Source organism: Trachurus trachurus (assembly GCF_905171665.1).
Source record: "Trachurus trachurus genome assembly, chromosome: 13".
NCBI classification, from domain to species: domain Eukaryota; kingdom Metazoa; phylum Chordata; class Actinopteri; order Carangiformes; family Carangidae; genus Trachurus; species Trachurus trachurus.
In genome coordinates, this window is record NC_139892.1 from 28136542 (window position 1) to 28154341 (window position 17800).

Sequence of the window (17800 nt, forward strand, 5' to 3'; positions counted from 1 at the left end):
TCATCACATATGAAGAGGCTGTTGTCGTTTCCCTTTAGAGATGATCTGTTGCATTGAAACCTGCACACACACACACACACAGCTCATTTGCGACTGTTGATAATTGCTGTTTTTCTTGTGGGTCTTTACAGAGACATTTCTTTTCTATTCGTATCAACAACAGGTGTACTTGTCTCATGTGGAACCACTGTATCTTTTATAGTCTGTTTAGCAGCTTTAAGATGGGTTTTCAGCGTAATTGCATTCGTACAAGTCTTTGCAGGTAATTATTGAACGATACGAGCTGCATCGTTTATCCTTGATCTCACTGCCAACACGTCCATCTGTCAGTCCTCCTTCATAACTCCGCTGTCACTGAACGTCTGACACCGCCGGTCCTTGTTGCGAAGCTTGTTGCTCAGATAGTATTGTGAGATTGATGTATTCACAAACCTTTACTGATGTTTCCCCCCCATGTGTCCGTCCTGCTGTGGCGGAGGGCTCAATCTGTAGGAGTTACAAATATTTAGAATAGTACTGTCATCACTGGTGCCTGTGTTCAGGTTCCTGTGTTGGTCTCTGAGGTAATCGTCATGATGTTCTCACTCTAAAACTAAGCCAGACAGCTGACATCATTGACCGGCTCCCTTCTCTCTCCTCTGCTGTCAGGATGACACCATCCGTCCTCCCGCTCCCAGCTCAGCAGACAACAGGGAGAGTTAGCTGGTCTTGGTGGTGCTGGCTTGCGGAAGTAATTAGGATACACACTTCTTAGGTCCTTACATAGATATGCTAATCCACTTCATTAATCTTGTCCCCCTGCATGTAAACGTGGGAGCCAGATGCTGCACCAGTTGCTCCTCACAATCTAAACTCAAACGCTTTGCTGTTATGCTGGGAGAGAGCAATCTGCTGGAAAATAGTCAAGGCCGCCTGGCCAGGACATCGCTATGGCAACTCCCCATGACCCCCCACTGTGTGGGATCAGAGTTATCTGTAGATTAATTAGGCTGGCTGCTCTGAGTCCCCATCCCATAACCCTCCATCAGTGGGCTCCCCTCCGGCCCTTGGTTATACAGTGACCCATTGATTGTTTTCCTCCTTCTTCTGTAGCCACAGAACAATTCACAAATCAGTTGTTTCATTTGTGCAACACTCCAAAAATAAATGAGTCAAATTAGTCTGTCAAAAGACTGAAATTGAGTTTTCAAACCACATCTGGGGTCCGGATGGTTTCTGTGCTGTTCAGAGTGAGCACATGTGATCGTGTGAATAGGTTGGTAGCTTTTAAGAAACTGTGCTGGGGGTGGTGTTTAGCTCAGTTGGTAGAGCGCCCTCCCCATGTGTTGAGGCTATCAGTCCTCACTGCAGGCGACCCCGGTTCGAATCCCACGCCGAGCGGCCCTATCCTGCGTGTCATTCCTCCCCTTTCTGCCTCCTGTTTCCTGTCTCTCTCTTGACTTTCCTGTCACATAAAGGCAAAAAAGTCCAAAAATATTTAAAAAATAAAAAATAAATTGTCCTGAATTGACCCAATTGTCATTTGAACGTATAACAGAGCATCATTATCAAATTAGATCATGTTGCAGACTCAAACTTATGAAGCTCTGTCTTTGCAATTATTATCAGTGGAGAAATTAGAGGCTGAGCAGAAAAATCGTAAAAAGCTGCTAATCCGTCGGACAAATTACACCATTCCCCCCCTGTAGTTCATGTCGTCTCTTCATACATACAGTACAGTATGTTTGTACCTGCCATCATTACTTTATAGGCCTGTGATTTAAAAATGCTAAGACAATAATTAATTTGTCCCTCATAATTACATTGATAACCCTTTATATTCAGATTATTTTTAATACAATATTACTATAATTATATATTAGTTCACCCTAATTAAAAAAAGTACACCTCAATTAATTAAGATGTCCATCGTAATTAATTTATAGATGTCATGTCATGTGCTCAGACTTCTTCTAGCCTATTATGCACCTAATTGCATGTCTTTTATAAAAACCTTATTTATTGAGATAAGAAATTCTAAAAGTATTTGAGCCCGTACAGTTCTAAACAGCGAGTCACCTTATATTTATGACAGATGAAAATATTATATTCTTGTTCTCTAAATATGTTTTTTGAAGAAATAGTCTTTTCATTGACAAAGGCACAATATAATCAAAAATATAGCTGAATGAAAGTTGCTACTTCTGAAGCTAAATCATGGGAGTTAATGCATAGAAAACTCCACACCATACATCAGAGGGTTTACTCGGGTAATTAAAAACTGCTCAGCACACAGCACACATGGCCCAACTGTTTAACCACTGTGTAAATTCATGTCACCAGTTGTTGTATAATTTTTTTTGCCAGTAGTGTTCTGTGGACATGGACATACTCCAGTAGGTCCACATCCCCTCTCTGCAGGGCTGTAGCTACATACTCTGGACCACTGACCATCACTTGCAACTGATCAGCTGCTTTATCAGCTCTATCAGGTGTTGTGCTGTTTCACGGGGAGGGGGCTTGTTGGGGGCGGTTGGGGGTGACGGGGGGATGGGGGAGTTTGTTTTCTTTTTTCACTTCATGCTTTGGTACCCACGGCTTTGTTGACCAGGGTCTGTCTGCATGTGTGCTTTGGGCTTGACAGGAGGACGGTGCAGGATCAGTGGCGGAATCAGTGGTACAAAACTTGACAAGAGAACATGAAGGTTCCCATGGGAGGAGGTTATAGAGAAAAAGATGTTGTCAGGGGGAGATACATTTCATTCAGCATCCCTCAAAACTAAAAGTCACTATGATACAATAGATTTCAACCTCACCCCCTTGAATTTTGACACCGTTCTTAATATATGAGTTTTTTCTTTTGCCCCAGATCCAAAGCCTCAGGAAGAACAAGGGATGGCCGTGGACATCAGTATTTGGTACTTTGTTCTCTTAATATGTAAATGTGTTTTGTATGTAATATTGCACTTAAAGGGGAACTGTCACAGTCAATTCACCAGTCGCCTGTCACAGTGCTACACTGTAAATACAGTCTTTTATGTTATGTGAGGAGTGATGTTTTTTAGCACTATAAAAATGGATAGTGAGGTTGCAGTGCATTATGGAACAACAGCCAGAGATAGTACCATGCTGCTCTGGTTTTGTCCACTGAATTTTTAATCTCTCTCTTGTGAGTCCCACAAAAAGACTAAGTTGAGGGAACACTGCTTGAACTAATCACTTAAAAGGTTTTGGCCTAACTGAACTGATATCTGTCTTAGTTTTTTTTGGATGTGTCAAAAATATCAAGAATTGAGCAAGTAAAATCCTTTATGCATCAGTTTTGTTGTGGTTCAGTTCGTTTGGCCAAATAACAGCAGCGTGTTTTAGGAGAAGATGAAGAAGAACCATTTCACAACTCGGCAGCACTAAGCTTGCTTCAGTGGAGAGAGAGTGTGCAAAAGGACATAAACGACAGAGTGGGTTTGAAATTAGATCACAGACGGGTGGAGAGCAGAGAATTCATTTTTGCCATTAAAGGAACATGTTTGTTTTGACACTATGTCTTCAGCGGCTGGATCCCGTAAAGCTTTTCTATAGGATGCTGACTGAATATATAATTACTGTAGTGAAGCATCATCTCCTTTTTAGTCATCAGTGTTTTTCCAAGACACTAAAAGTTAATCTCTGAACATATGAAGAGATATTTCCTCTTAAGGCTTAAATAAATGAATAAACACAAGTGAATTGTTGATGTATTAATCTGGTTGGCACAATGTTGATACAAGTCTCGACACTGAGGAAACATTGCCTAATGCTGATAAAACTGGCCAGTCCTAGTTTGGGTGTATTTTCGCATTTTACTATAAATAGTAGCATGGCCAGTTTGTGCTTATTAAGGGGTTTTATAATATCTGGGTGGGACTACCTCTGTCTAGTAGAACAGGATTATTACTAGTTTCATATTCAAATGATGATTACCTTTTGAAAGTTTACCGACGTGCTCTGACTACAGAAACACTGTGAACATTGATGTGTGTGTAAACATAATCTGCTCTGCAAACCCAGATTTGTCACTTGGCTACGGGATCCTCTGCATGGCTGGCAGTGTCACTGTGTGAGATGGCTGCTGTTGTGATGGGTAGTTGATTATGGCTCATCTGCCTGCCAGCACCCTCAATCAACATCCACAACTAAAGGGATGAGAAAGAGGGATGTTTATTTGGGCCTGGATTCTGTAAATGTCAGTGTGGAGACATAAGCCCCGTGCCTTATTTCTAAGCTCAACTTTCCTCTGCTTTCTCTCTCTCTCTATCACGAACTCCCTCTCTTTCACGCTCCCTTCTCATTCTCTTGCTGTCAGCTTTCTACTCTGCTTCCCCCTTCCTCAGTCCCTCCGCTACAATCAGAGAGAAATGTTTATGAGCCAAGCTTGAAATCATGACCCAAGCCACCCTGCCCCACGTCTCCGTCACCTGATGTGTTTTTCTCCAACCTCCTGTCTCTGTGCCAGAGTCAAATTGGCCAACCCTTAACATTTCCTGCAGCCCCACCAGACCCCCCCCCCCCTCCCCCCGCCTGGCTCAACCCAGTCTGCCAGTCTGCTGTGCTGCTCTGTGCTCTACACGCTCCAGTGCGCTGTCGGCTGGTGACAGGCTATTTGGGATTTACCCACTGCTGCTGTGCCTGTCTCTTCATCTGCAGCCTTTCATGGCAGTAAAAAGCAGTCTCTCCTCCCCCTTATCATTTTCCTCCCTTCTATCCCCTCCACCCCTCACCCCTTAGCTCAACTCATTCCACCATCCTCCCACTGCCCCCTTCCCTCCCCTCCCGCCATTTCTACTCCTAATCCCATCCTCCTAAAGACTGTAATTGAGAAGCGCAGCGTGCTGGGATTAGGTCTGTTATTGGGGGTATTATCATTGCAGGAGAAATTTGGGTGAAAGTATAGGCAACTGGAATCTACTGACACTCCGATGCGACCAGATGGTTGGGTAATGTGTGGCGTAGCGAGAAAGGGAGGGGGGAGGCGACTGTTCAGCTGCGGTGTCGACCGAGGGAACTGCCGTCACTGGACCTCTGTTCTGACAAGGTCGATCTTCAGGTCACTGCTGATATCCAACAAACTGACAGAAAATCTATAAAACCATAACGCTTAAACAATAAAACATCGGCTCCTACAGCCCAGTATGACATCAGATCACTGAACAATGATGGACATATAGTATTCTCCATATAGTATCCAACATTTGGAATTACATCTCACCAGAACTATTGGGATCATTTGAGTGATTGATGGCTTTAATAGCAATCATTATGAATCCATGGCATGTGAGCTGATCTGTTATGTGCTGAGAGAAACTTATGTCCTGGCACGACGGGGCCCGAGGTGGAGATTTACTGGCTGGCGAGCAGCAATGCTGGTTGTTTAGATGTGTTTGCCAATTCCTATTGATCAGGCCTTTGGCCCTTGATCCTGTATCGCAGGGCAACCCTCTTTTTTTTCTTCCATCAGGAGATAAGATAAAAGAGACTACACGGAATGACTGATATGGAGTTGATTTTCCTCTCGCTCCCCCAGTTAATTGAGGGATTTGCCATGACCCAGATTAATATTGATTCCTAATGGAAACTAGACTTCAATTGGCACGTAGGTGAAGCAGGCCGCTGTCAATGGAAAAAAAAGAGAACATCTTTAGTAACTTATGTGAGGGGGAACTGTACATTTGTATTTAAGTGCGCAGGGTTTTTGATCGGCAAAGTTGTTATGTGGCCAGCATGAGGTGGGATGTGTATTTAAACTCTTTAGGATTTAAAAAGTCTTGCAAACTGCTGTGGAATCATCAAGTTTATTTCCCTGTACTTTGTAAGCTGCTTAAGTCCTGTGCCAGCTTAGCATTGCCATATTAACATCACCCAGTGAGACAGCTCTGACAAGCTCCCTTCCTCCATAGTTGCCTCCTGCTCCGACTGCCTGACTGGCACAGTAGAAGGAAAAAAATAAAACGCCTTATGAACTGACACACACAGCCACAAGAATACACACAAACGCACACACACTTTAATACATATTAATCAGATGGGGTTTTACGCACTTTACATCAAGCGTCGCATTTTGATATCAAACAACACTTACACCAGCTCTGTCATTAGCCAAAAGGTTTTTTTTTCTTACCAAAATGACACAAAAATGTCGCTGAGGTACGTAAATGCGATGATTGACAAAGCTTAATGTCACGTTACCAGCTGATCAATGCCATTTGCTTTACCCTCCTGTTCCTGGCTGGATTTCCTGTTTTCCTGGTGCTGAGTTTGTAATTCTGTGCCAGGGATGTGCAGACTGAGGATTATAAAGTCACCGTTAAGCAAACATACCGGTATGAACACAACACAGTATAATGCATTAGGCGATTAATTAATGACATGCCGTGTAAGTGATCTGCATTACATCACCTTCTATCATGAAACCAGCTGCCCTATGACTGTGATGAAATATGCGTGTTAAGTTTGGTTAGCTGTTGGAAAGTCACTTTATTAGCTGGAGTCTGTGCCTGTGTGTCGTTTGGCGGCATGAGACGGTTTCACTTCTTAAATACTATCGTGCCTATTTCTTTTTACTGTCTACCAGAAGTGTTGTATCAATGGTGGTTGCCATTTACGTAAGAGAGTCAACTTGAGAGTCTGACACCTGAGACTACGGCGCGCAGCTCTCACCAGATCTGTCTGTCGCCTTCAGCAAAGTAAAACCGACACAATATGTCATGTACTCTGGAAGGTGTAAGACACTGTTACTTAGATGTTCAGGCTAAATTAAACTGTGAGTAAGCGAGTGCAATTATAGCGCTTGTCGAGCGTGTCAGGGTGTGGGGGATCATGCTGGAGACTTTTACAAAATGGTATCAGCTTTCGTTCAAATGAAGTAAAAAATTGCTGATGGCTTCGTTGTTTCAGTCGGCAGCACTTTGTCACATAGTTTGGATCTTATGCACATGCAATTTGACCAGTTTAAGGACGAAAGTTAAAGGAATAAAATGAATAAAGAACTATTTGTTCTTTCATATAAAGGCACAATTTCTCTCCTCATCTGAGTAATTCCTCTCTTCCGAGACATAATGTGAACGCGGGATGAGGCTCAGCTTATGACAGGTCCAGCCTTTTGTCTCGCATCCTGTCAGTGACTAAATTTAACATGCATAAGCCTCTTACCAACACAGAGGCAAACAAGACGGACTTTTATTGGTTCTTACAAAACAAAGGTATCATTATTATTGCTTGAAGGAATGCGCCTGCAAAATTATGTTTGCCTGTCAAACTGATTTCTGAGGCAGTGCAAAGCAATACATTTGGAAAGTGAAAATGTAATTCTATTCTTGACGTTCCATATTCCCTCAATATTGTAACATTTATATTATGTGCCAGGCTGGTTTTCCTCTGGAGGCTCTCTTGTCAAAGCTCATAGCTTTTTGTTTTCGTAATGAAGACCTTATAATGGTACAAAGAGTACTCTACATTCTCACATTGCCATTGTACCAACAATTTGCTACTTTTAAGTTATTCCTATTGCAACCATTTCAACATAAAAACCAAATATTTACTACAGACCCCATCTTTTCTCAACAAATGATGGTTGGGAGAATGGAGCCCAGGGCTCGTGTGTAATTTATAATATGCACTGTATGATTTGTCTGGGTAATGAGAACAGAGCTCTTTTCTAAGCTGTTCCACCCACCGTATGCCCTGATTGATTGGGGCTGGGTGAAACAAACTCAGTGGATTCATGCTTGCCTTAATGCTCTGGACTCCAAGCTGGAATATTAACCTAGATGTATTGCAATAAAATATTCACCTTCTTGGGCCTTATAAATCACAAAGTGGGCAGAGATTACGGTGAATGTGGCACTCGTGTGATCAGGGTCAGCCCATTTTCTCCTTTCTCCCTGCTTCTTTTCCATCTCTGTGGCTCCATATCTGCCACGACAGTGAGAGCATGTCAAAGACAGACCACAGGGTGGGGTAGGAGGACACATAACCAGCCATATGTCTTCACTCTGCAGCACAGTAGCCATGGGGGAGATGGAAATCCTGTCTAATGCATCACACAGATTGTGTACACATGGATGCAAGGATCTCGTTTATTCACCGTTGTTTCCAGAGTGGGTCGTTCATATGTCATTTCTGCCTTAATTAAGAGTTAATGATATTACTACTAATGGGATCATGGTTAGTAACTGTTTTTAAAAGTAAAGTTTCACTGTCCTTTGGTTATTTTTTTTTTTACAACAGAAACATTAAGATATGTAACATTAATGACATGTAACCCCAGACACATACATTAGCACTAATGTAGCACAATAGGTTTTGATCACCATATGCATTCCTTTTCTTCTATGGTACGTATATACCATCCATCCCATGTGGGCGCTATATCTGCCCTAAGGCAGTATTGTAGGTGAGTAATGGGGGTGCAAATGTAAACACTGTGTTTGGGAAGCAGTTCAATCATGGGCTCATGCTGAGACCTTTAATATTCAAATGGGAATTTCATTTTTGACAAGAGAGACGTATTAGCCACAAACAAACAAAAGGGGCTGAACAATGCCCAAACACACACACATCTCTCTCTCTCTCTCTCTCTCTCTCTCTCTCTCTCTCTCTCTCTCTCTCTCTCTCTCTCTCTCTCTCTCTCTCTCTCTCTCTCTCTCTCTCTCTCTCTCTCTCTCTCTCTCTCTCTCTCTCTCTCTCTCAATTCAGTTCAATTCAAATTTGCTTTATTGGCATGAACGTCGCGAGAACTATGTTGCCAAAGCATCAAGAATCAATGAAACAAAACAAATACAACTCACAGAATCAAATATACAAATAAAATAAAAATTAAAAAGTATACATTTATACTGTATACCCATATGCATGTGTGTGTGCTGATGAAGTGTTGTCTCTCTCTTATACACAGACTGAGTGTCATTAGGTAAGTTGTATAAATATATATACAGTTCATATTAAATGATGATGATGATAATAATAATAATAATAATACATAGAATAAAGAAATAACAACAACAACGATATTATATCACATCAATAATGGTTGTGATCAGCATCCTTGTGTTTCTCTAGTCTCATGGCAGAGTTTTACATATTTTACTTTACTCTCACTCTCTCTCTCTCACACACACGCACACAGACACACAGATAAATACACACCCACACAAGACAGGAAGACAAACAGTTTCCCCGATCAGTGTGCCACATTAATGCAATTTAGAGATGAGTAACAGCGAGAAACAGACAGCATATTATCAACTAATGGCTTTGGTTTTGCAATCCATCTTACAGCAAATGTGCATGCTGATATAAATAACATTACCAACTGTGTTTGGGGGGGGGGGCATGTATCCACTGCAAATAAATGATTGAACATGATGAACATTGAAAGGAAAGAACAGTTCTTTTGAGAAATAAATGAAAAAGTTTAGGTTCTGTTTTAATATCTGAATTGGTCGTAGACAAATTGTAGATGTGGACCATTGACAGCTTGTGTTTAAGCCATGGACGGTATATAAAAGCCCACCGTGGCTTTAAAGTATTCGCCAGGTGTGTGTGACGTGACATAGACAGCTGACATCAAAACAAGAGGTGGAGTAAGGTTGTTGTATATCTGAGTGTGTGTGTGTGTGTGTGTGTGTCTGTGTGTTGACAGCAGTCAAATTTATCAATCAACAATAAAGATCCCTTGAGTTTTCCTGAGTGACATGTTTTATTGGTTTCTTCCTTACTCCTTTTTTTTCCCAGGGATCCTCCTGTGCTCTGGTCTACCGGTGTCAAACAGGTTCGGGTCCGATGAGATCCGTGATTAGATGTGACAGGATGAAGGAAATTACAGCTTGCACATCATGTGCAGAATTTCAGTCTATGTCAAGTTCTATATATGTGTATTTAATCGCTGCTCCTCAAATCGCTTCAGGATTTTATGTTGGCAGACTAGAGTCAAATGCTTCTTGCTACCTTTGTTGAAATTGCTAGTACAGGAAAAGTTGGAAAGACGGCTTTAAGTTTCCCGAGGGCCGTATTGTAACATAAAAAAGTTGTTTGACTATAGGCAGGACTGTAGATTCCTGACAGCAATATGAAATTCTGCAATATGCATTCAGGTTTTCTCTCACTCAAGAATCCAGCAATCAGCAGTATCCGAAGTACTGTGCCAGACTACCATTAAATTGATAGAAATACTGAGTTGCATATTAACAAGGAGGAATGAAATGTAAGATTCACAGGCTGACTTTAAGCCTGCAGCGGTGAGCATACCTGAGAATGAGTGCTTGAGTGTCTCTGGGTTATTACTGTGCCCGTCCTCCCAGGATGGGAGCTGGTGGCAGGAGCTGCTCAGGGGTATGGGGAAACTAACAGGATTATCAACTCCATCCCCCACTCATCCACTTTGGCCCTCACATGTGCATATAAGAGGCCATTTCTATGGTAATGTGCTGTTTACATGAATGGAAAAAACTATTATTTGCCATTTTAGCCATAAAAACAATGACAAATTGTGTATTTTTCCATCTTTACCAGATTCCTATCAGCTATGTTCCTATTTTTAGTTTTCCAATGGAAAACAAATTGATGTCCATGCTCTTGATAAAACATACCCCCAGGATAGTAAATAACTGGAGTGCAATCTCACTCCCATCTCAGGAAGCTCTCCCCTCCATAGCGCTGGCTCATTTACAATATCTTTGTATTCATTCATATTTCCAAAATAAAACTTTCCCTGTCTTCCCCCGTGTATCCGTTGAGCGTTATTTTTGTAACTGGTTTTGAGGCATGTTTAGAACATGATACAGCTATACACATGTAATGCGCTGAAAACATAAAAAAAAAAACATTATACCCTGGTGAGATGGGGCATCACAAGGAAAACATACCAGCAGGGTGCAGACCCTGTGGTCTCTGGTGTGTAAACATATTTTTAGATTGTCACTGAGCCAGCTGTCTTGTGTTTTTGTTGTGCAGTTATGTCCAAAGCCTCGTCTATCAGAGAAGCATACAAGGTTTTATGAGTTAAACTGTTTTCACAGACATACGTATAATGCACATTGAAGGTCTTTTGTGACTTTTGGCAGAACCCGTCTCTGTGTGCCTGTGTGTGTGTGTGTGTGTGTGTGTGTGTGTGTGTGTGTGTGTGTGTGTGTGTGTGTGTGTGTGTGTGTGTGTGTGTGTGTGTGTGTGTGTGTGTGTGTGTGTGTGTGTGTGTGTGTGTGTGTGTGTGTGTGTGTGTGTGTGTGTGTGTGTGTGTGTGTGTGTGTGTGTGTGTGTGTGTGTGTGTGTGTGCATGTTTGCATGTGCTTGTGTGTGTGTTTGTTCAATAAAAAGGTGGGATGTGCAGGTTCAAATACAAAAAGAGATGATCAGATTGCACATGCTCCATGAGTCCAACCTCCTCTGTGTCGCTCCATCCACTTGAGTGCAAACAGGTTCCTTTCCTTGACGCATAACATTTCACAACAGGTGTTGGCACAAAACCATAACCTGTATTAAACACAGTTGGATAATGTTAACACCAGCTCTGCACCACTATATACCAGCATTAACCCCCCAGCCATTAAGCCCTGTTCTAAAATTAAATACATTTTTCTTTAGTGCCATAGAAAATACAACAGTTGTAATGGGCAGTTGATTTTAATATAAATCACAAAATATAAATAATAATATGCATATTTATAATTGTGCCCTCAGGCTTCAAGGGAATTATGATTGGTTGTCATCCAGCGTATCACAAAACAAAATAAAAATCTTTATCATTTTTGACTGAGTACGGTTTGCATTGATTACCAATTTAGATTTTTACTGTGAATGAGTGCCTCGGTTACTGTTTCGCCTTCCTGTTTGTGTGTGTTGGTTAAACAGCCCTGAGGGTTTAACTGGCTGGCATCGCTCCACATGGAGGAGAGACTTGTGACTTGGATGCTGTCATGTTTGCTAATAAAGACATTACATCCAATGGGCACGCATGCTCACGTCCTTGGTTGGCATGACAAATAATACCATTAACCCTACCTCCCGAAACAGCCATTTTGATTGATGGGTGAGCAAAAGTGAGCGTGTGTGTATGTATTTATGTGTGTGTGTGTATGAGTGTTTAAACCAACTGTGGTCTACATTGCTGTGACCTTTCTACTCTGCATTCAGCTGGATGGTTTTGCAGTAAAATGTAGAAATGTTTCTTGAAGCTTGGATCAGGTCTTTGTATGAGGCCTCCACAGATTTACAGCTCAGTTTCACTGCACGCACATGGGGTACCTGTGATATATCACCAGGTGGCAGTATTTATGTACAGAATAAGCAGGAGCCGCAGCGGATCTGAATTCCTGCACTCGGCCCTATAGACCCATAGATCTTGGCAAAGACACGGTATAGAATTTTGCACATTTCATCTTTGAAATTAAAAATCTAATTTCTGAGGACAAAATACCCCTGTGCCTCATAATTAAAAAATGGAAGACATTTAATGTGGATAAAAATTTAATGGCTCATTCATAATTTACAACAACAGATGGACATTCTGGCACATGGGATTGGATGCATGAGAAATGCTGTCACTTTTCAGAGGTTGTTGTGTGCTCTGTGTGATCATAAAGCAGTGCGGTCATTTTGTTTTGTTTACCCTGAAAGCGATCTACTGCCTCAGTTAAACAGAAGGTGATTGATTGTGGAAAGTCACATTTGCTGAAGGTCAGTCGTCAATTAAGAATTTCTGAAATAAATGGACAGTCACACATAATGGTTATATTAATACAGCAGTCGGGCTTTTCTTGCCGGGTACCAGCAAGCTGTCCAGCGAGCGCCCTCAGCTTCTTCTTGTGGATCTTTTCTTTCTCACTCATTAATTTGACGAGGAGAGCACTCGCCAATAGCATTAATGATTTAAAGAGTGAGTGCGCTGCCAGATAGTTTGATTCTTGTTGTTAGATCATGTGTAACTGCATCTCCAATTCCAAACTGACAGATGCTCACACACGTTTATTGTCTTTTTCACCAGTTGAACGAGGGCTGTGTGAGCTGTGTGCGTCACCATTAAAACTGTCATTACACATGTGCCAAATACACATTTCCTTCCATTTGCCCCTGTTGGTTCCAGCCCCCCCTCCCTTCAGATTGCCCTTCAGTCAGTAAGTGCTGTGCGACCCAGAGGCTTTGAACAGGACTCTGTATCTGACTGTTTTAATAAAGGAAATTGCAGTCAGAACACTCTGGACCCAAATCAGATTTGAGTGATGATGATTTGACTTACGGCAAGACACGCTGAGAAGTCTTTGTGTCCTGTGCAGCGGGTATGCGCGTGCGGTACGTGCTCACACACATACACACATACGTATGTGTGATTTGTGTGGCTGATTGCATTAGGTGCTAGGAGTTAGTCCCTGTGGAGGAGCCACATGCTCATTGTACCCCAGCTGTAGCTGAGATCTAATATTCCTCCACCAGCACCATTACGTCCTTGATGGGCCAAACCCAATCTTCTGCTTCTTTGTGTCTGCCTGGCAGGGTGGAGAACAGAACAAAACATTGTACGAGGAAGCACATCACATGCAATATTCATTTCTTACGAAGCAGACTTACAATACTGCCTGTAAGGCAACTTCACTTCAAGATATTTTCTATCTACTTTTTCCATCCGGCATGTGGGTTTCTTAGAGGGAAGCGAGGTCAAACACAAGTCTGAAGAGAGACACTTTAAAAGGTGACTGAACCACAATGTTCGTATTAATCATAGCCCTTTATAATGCACTCATACTTTTTTTTAGTTTCACCTTTTGTGTTGCATCTTGTCTAGCGAGGTAGGTGGCTAACCTCTCGGTCACCGCTTTGTTAATTTTCTCATTTCAGAGGTTAGGGTTGTATCCATCTCTGCTTGTAGTTCATGTGTGGTTGATGTTCTTGCCCGGGGCTTTTTGCAGAAGTAGTTGCAGAGGCAGGGTGTAGTGTGGGTGGGCCAGACACAGGGCACTATGGTTACTTCTCAGAAACTGGCCACAGTAAAAAGCCTCCATTAGTCAGCATTCAGGTTGCGCTCAGTATCTCCATCCAGCCAAACAGCGAACAGAGAAGACTCGCTCTGTGCACATCAGCTTCAGTCAGCCAATTCAGTCTTCATTTTAATATGCTCCACCATGCCAGATGGTCTAAGTGCAAGCTATATTCCCCATTTAGGATTAATTGTACAGCTGTTGCATTTGTTTAGCATATAATGAAAAGGTCCTGTCTATTTTAAGAGAGACAGTCCTTTCTGATGTCTCTGTATGCTGCTGTTATAGAGGAGAAATTGGCCTTTTCAGCATGTAATCTCACTCCATTGTCCCTGCTGATTCCCATTATTGTCATCAATTCAGAAGCAGTTAGGATGGTGCCATGTTAGACTGACAGAAGCAAGTTGAGAAGCAATTAACACCAACAGCTGGTTAGAGAAAGAGACAGAAACTGTGTCATCCATGAGGGACAAAAAAACAAACACTCTCAGTCTAAGTACCGCTCCATGTTGGGACAGCTAATACAAGCTGATAGAAGCATATTTTAGCACAGAATGTGTTTCAGTGTGTACAGAATTACGGAAAATTGTTGTATAGTTTAACATCTGCATTCCTTTATTCATACTGTCACTGAACCGACGGTGTGTCAGACGCAGATTAGGTTTTCAGCAGCTAGGTTTGCAACTTGCAGCTGGATATGTCAAAAGGATTTTGTCAGTTTTTATTCATTGTCCTGTGGAAGGAAGGGAAACGCTGTGTGTTTAGCAAGTAAACATAAATTATGTGTGTTCGGTGTTTCGGACAGAACCTGCAAACACCGCAGAGAAAGTGGGTTTTACTTATTAGACGCGAGTATAGTTGACTACAGCTTCATGGATGTCATGTTTCATGTGTTTTTGAAGGATTTACAACGTGTTTGCCAAAAAAATCATCACACTCGCCCAATTTTAAATGCATGATAGTACCATGTTTTTTTTTTTTTTTTTGCTTTGATTTTCTATTTCATTTTTTCTTTTCCTCATATATTTTTTAAATAGGCTTTTTCCTTTCCAAATGACACAGGCCATTATTCTCTCTGGAACAGTTATTGGCAGTATAGCGCAGGATAAAATATTTGGTTATTTGAATGATTGGAGAGTTCAACTGTTTCCCTAATACAAACTTTGTTGCTATGGTAACACTTCATTTACTTCATTTTGGCAGTACAGTGAAGGCTATTGAGGATGAATTGCCCATTTGCCACATGTTGGGTTTTGTTGCCATATGTGCTAATTTCTGACACCAGATTTATGTGCCCATTTGAGCAGAAGTTAAGATACAATTTCTTTATACTGAGGTGTAGGTTCATTTCATATATGACCTGCTTGTTTACCAACATCTGCTTAATTAACCCCCTGCCTTGGCTGTGGAAGAGCTGCCCTGACTGTCTAGCAAGTGCATTCCCCTGGCCCAGGACAGCTGCCAATGGGCCGGCAGGTGATCACAGAAACCACTGGACCCAGGACAAGATTGATAACTCCAGTAACACCTCAGGATTCAAATGTGTGAGATGATTGCTATAGTGATTGGATGCCCATAATAAACAGAAGGCTATGTTTGGGAGGGCATCTCCCACTGGGTCATTTAGAGTCCACTGGGTCCAACCACAGCCAGATGTTTGATAACTGACCCTCCTCCAGTGCCAGGTTTATGATCTTCAATAGCTTTGGAATTATTGTTTAAGTCCAGATATTAATGTTTTTTTTTATGGTATTTCTATTACTCGAAGGCTTTTTCAGACCTATAAAAATATACTGTATAATTCCACTCCACAGTGGCTGTGTATTTATTGTATATGTGATATTCTAAATGGATTTTGGACAACCTCAGTTTACTTGTGAGTTTTTGATTATCTGTTATGATATTACAGCAGCTTCTCAAAAAGGGAGTGTAGCTGGGAAAGGAACACAAGCGATCGAAGAAATGAAAAGGTTTGCAGAAAACCCTCATCTCTCTCAGTGCTCCGTATTTGTTTGGATGAGGAAAACATGAAGATACAGTCAATGCTCTAGTTTCATGTTGAACCTTCTGTTGATTTTGCTAACTTCCAATCTTCAACTTAAACCTCCTTCAGTTGTGTGTGGAAAGTCATGTCTCCAAAAGAATTCACTTCAGCAAGTAATTCATCTGAAGTGAAGTGAAGCTTTTCTTCTAACCTGTGGATTGACCATGACGACAGACAGTGATGAGATCTCAGCACTTTGGAAGGAATAAAGCATCTGACAATTTGATGTCACCGTCAGTGTTTTGAAATGTCAGGTTGAGCATTTCGTTATCTTTCTAATATGTTTATCAGTTCAATTTTACCCCAAGACCTTATTTGATTTGCATTGATTGGTTTGCTGGTTGATTGGAAGATTGAATTGCCTGTTGGTGATGACAAATCACAGCCAGAGATCCAGACATTGTCAAGTTCAGTGCTGTTTGCGTCTTTTGCTATTATCTGCTGTTTGTGTTGTCTCATTTGGCCTCATCAGGCAAGTTTTACCGTTTTAATGGAACATGGTTTTTAGATCACTGGTGGAGAGAGAAGTTGCTGCCACAAGGAATCAGGTTTGGCTGGATGAAAAGGAAGCAATAAACCTGATTTGTGATACTTTGAATTTGAGGCTGTTTTTCTGATGTTGATGATTATGCACCTTTTTGTTTCAGCACACGTGTTTCATTAATTTCTTTTTTTAGTCTTGCTATATTTCAACGCTAATGTCATAACTAGTCCCAGAGACCAGCCGTCTAGCCACGAAATAATAAGGCATTAGATGGTATGACAAATCTCTTATGGCTTCTAATCGTGAAATATTAAAAACAGGAAAGTGATTATTGAGATATTATACCATTCTCAATATTCACGTCATGTGCTGGAATTATATAAAAATCTTTTATTGAAGTAATTTAAGCCTCTCTCCATTTTTTCTAGCATGGCTTTAGGACATAGATGAACTTGTACTGATTGCGAGAGAAAAGGCAATAAGAACAAAGAAGTGGGGAGTAACCTTTGAAGATGATCTTCTTTGTCACCTCTCTTTGCCACCGGCAATGTTTCTAGTGAGGCAAAAGCTAATTTCATTAAGACATGGGGGATGGGTTGTGCTTGCCTCTGAGTTGAGCCTACATTATATCATTATAGACTTCTCCAGTGCTTCAGAGGGAGGAAATGGTTGATCAATACATAGTTCTGCAGGCGCTCATACCAAAACAGGGTACCTGGCTGAGTGAAATCAAATTGTGCGTGTACGATTCAACCGCTGAAATCACAGGGGGGTGGGAACCTCAGCAGTTCAAGGTGTTCATGTGGCCGGTAATGGGAATGAGAGCCTCTGCTTTCTTTAATCTACCTTCTGGCTCTCTGGCTTCTATCATTGTCCTCCCAGCATTCGGGTGAGCGGTGCAAGGTAGACTGGAAGGGTGAGGCACTCAGAACACGACTTTATCTCTTTTCACCAGCTGCTCTCTGCTCCCATCTATAGAGGGAGCACGGGAGGAGATTGAAATGCAGCGCTGCGGTGCTGGTGCAGGGCTAACGCTGGAAAAAAAAGGCCTTAAAAAACGAGTCATAGTGACAGTAAGTCCCGTAGCAATAGAAACCACGGGGGGAGGGAGGTGTTTACTACAAACCAATAATCATGGCTAACCTCTGCTGTACGCACCAATACGGCTGAGTGTGCAGCGGTGTAACCTCGGTGTCACAGCTTCTCTCCACTCCACTGGGTTTTTTTTTCCTCCTCTGCTCCTATACACCACGGTACATACTGTATACGTATAACGGTCACCATTGATAATTT